The sequence below is a fragment of the Ruditapes philippinarum genome, unplaced genomic scaffold (genome assembly GCF_026571515.1).
Source record: "Ruditapes philippinarum isolate M1 unplaced genomic scaffold, ASM2657151v2 ctg20808_1_1_1_1, whole genome shotgun sequence".
NCBI classification, from domain to species: domain Eukaryota; kingdom Metazoa; phylum Mollusca; class Bivalvia; order Venerida; family Veneridae; genus Ruditapes; species Ruditapes philippinarum.
Window position 1 is genome coordinate 7,210 of NW_026851874.1, and position 3,067 is coordinate 10,276.

The 3,067-nt window shown below is 34.1% G+C and overlaps 1 long non-coding RNA gene across 1 annotated transcript; it reads right to left on the reverse strand.

Moving 5' to 3' along the window:
- Window positions 1-243: 243 nt before the first annotated feature.
- Window positions 244-1,599, reverse strand: LOC132741794 (uncharacterized). Its single transcript, XR_009627335.1, has 2 exons — window positions 1,490-1,599; window positions 244-555 (listed from the first exon to the last, which is right to left on the reverse strand). It is a non-coding gene; the product is annotated as an uncharacterized LOC132741794 (long non-coding RNA).
- Window positions 1,600-3,067: the final 1,468 nt, after the last annotated feature.

The window sequence follows — 3,067 nt, forward strand, 5'->3', positions numbered from 1 at the left end:
ATATTTTTCATAATATAAACATAGGATAAACAAACACCTCAAGATTTTCTTGTTGTTTGTCAAAAATATACACATACCACATACATGTACAAAATGTACTTCTCATCTTGGCAGATCACAGGAACTGATTAAAGTGATAAGTTTAGTGCTGAATGTAGTGCTAACCATACCTTACCATATATTTAATTTGATTTTATTGTTAAATTTAAATTTTATTTAGAAAAAACGTAATTTTAAAAAAAAAAAAAGAAACTGTCCTCTAGGCAAGCTTATACAGTATATGTCTATAAATAGATCTAGTAAATAATCACTGCCTGCACGAAATAACCTATTTTCTATTTCTCAAGAGCTTCTTTATGTTGACTGTTTTCCAGTGCATCACAAAATGAAATTGTCATTTATAATGTTTATAACAACATTTAAATGTTTTATTCCGACACTCAAATCGTCTGCCATATTTAGTGAAATATTTCATCTCTTCAACTTGTTCCACAATCCGGTCACACTTTTTGCATCACGTGACTGTTGTAATTGGGCTTGTTTTTCTTGCTCCGCCTGAATATAAAAATAGTTCCAAGTTTAATTCATGATGATGAAACTTATGCTAAATGAACAAGAACAATCAACAAATGTGATACTTGTACTTCTGGTATGAAATAGCATAGGTGCTGCTCTTTACATTCATTTTAAATGAATGTAAAGGTAGTCCCTCCATACATACTGATGATACAGCTTGCTACCTTTCTACTTAAGCTAAATGATGTAGACTTCATCAATTATATGGCCTTTGTTGCGCTGTCACGGAAGAGGAAGTCCACTGTGTCCTCTTTCAATTCAGAAGATAACTATACCTCTAGTAACCCAAAGGGATGACTTCTTGTCCAAAAGAGAGATTTTAGCATCACTAATACTATTTGAACCCAGCAGATAATGGACAAGTATTGCATCTTCTATACTAGCGCATATTAGACACAGCAATTGTGGATGCATTAACAAAACTACAAACATCACATTGTACAACTAACTATACTGATGGGGGAAATAAGCAAGAGCTGGGGGTGGGGGTACATCCCAGTTCTTAATGAATATCATTGTTCATATAATTGATACCCATAGTTCTAAAATTGACATGTCTGTTCATATTACAGACCTCACTTTTCATATAACAGATACCATTTATATAATATCCATAATAACCATGTTGAAATAAAAGACTTCAATGTTCATATAACAGACATTACTTATCCTGTAAAGACATTACTGTAAGAGACATTACTATTCCTATAACAGACATTTCTGTTTCTATAACCGGCATAATTTTTCCTATAACAGACATTACCTCCATAACAGACATTACTTTTTTCCCCCATAACTTTCCCCAAGACAGACATTTCTTTTCCCATAACAGACGTAACTGTTCATATTACTGACATCTCCGCACTATTTGTTTATTTCGGTAATCTTGTAAGAAATCTATAGCACCACTTACCTTGAGTTTAGCCTGGTTTTCATGGAACTTTTCTAATGGATTATCAAACTGGCTGTAATACTGGAGAACTGGTCTCACATCATCTACTTTACTAACAGCTATTGCTGTAAATAAAAATCATCAAAAAATGTTGCAGAAATATATAACAAAAACACAAATGTGACAGTAATCGTTAACAAGTTAATGAGGAAGTTAAATTTCAACACTGTGCTAGTAAGCACAAATTTTTCAATCATCCTTTTTTAGAATAATTTTCAAAAGTAATCGGGGACTACCTTGGACTGAAGGGTAACCTTGGACTGAAAATTCAAGGAGAAGTCACTCTTTCATAAAGATATTTGGGGGACTAGAATTTCGCTTTTCAGATCAAATAGAGTGAAGTAAAAACATTTTTTCATAGTTTTTTTCCCACCACCCAAAAAGTAGTCCCTGGTTATATATTTGTTTTAGGTTAAATGTATTGACCTTCCCTAACATTTTAAAACCAAATCTTTCCACACATTCTTTTTGAAATTTATTATGCTGCCCCCAAGGAATTGAACCAGGGACCTATAAATTACAAATCCATGGCTTTCCCTATTGAGGTAAGTGTGAAGCGTTCAGTATTTGATTCTACTCAACATTGGTTACAATAGTATGAAAGTGAATTGAGACCAGCAAGCAGAAAAATCTCTCAAGCCACATTGGATAATAACTTTTGATGAATTACAGTCTGTTGGTACATATACCTAATGAATAACTCCTTCAACTTAACCATATGAAGCACCAAATAAAAAATATTTATGTTTATGAAGGGCCAATATTTCATGTACATAAATACCCCATATGTTGGTTTAAACCCAACCCCAAAAACACCCTTAAAAATTTTTGGGCAAAACTCGGTTGATCTTTTAGGGAAAAATTTTGAAATAAAGCACCTTTTTTTTATGAGAAAAAAAAACAGTGCCCGACCCGGATCAGACCCCTTGGATAAAAGTTGGGGGTAAAACCCTTGTCTTTCTCTGGGCACTTTGGAAAACTTGAGAGCTAATTTCTCAAAAATTTATTTTCTTTTGGAAAGGGTTTTACATTTGCACCCAAAAACAGATAATCATTTGGGGCCAAATTTCCAGCCCCCACTGTTGGAGGAAGACCTCATGGATCCCCCCGTGCATTATTTCAGGCCCCAAACGAGCCCCCCAATGGGAAACCCCCTGATGTCACGTAAAACTAGCTGGATAGAAAGCCACATGGAAAAAAATTTTGAAAGAACATTTGCCTGGGGAAAACCCCTTGATTTAAGTTCAAGCCCCAAAAAAATTAAGGGGAGAAACTGTCAACTTTCCCAAATGGATTTATAAATTACCTGTTCCCTGAATGTAATACATTTTCCCAAAAAAAGAAATTTAGCATTTTCACAAGGCAGTTTGAAAATTCTCAAAAAGAAAATTTGTGAATTTTTTACCTCCCGGGAAAATTCCCGCCAAATTCACCAAGACTGTTCATTTTATATCTCCTGACCATTTCTCCAAAATGAAACCCATTGTCCTTGTTTAGGTTTGGGAGGCGTTTTTTTTGTTTCCCAAACTATCATTTTTA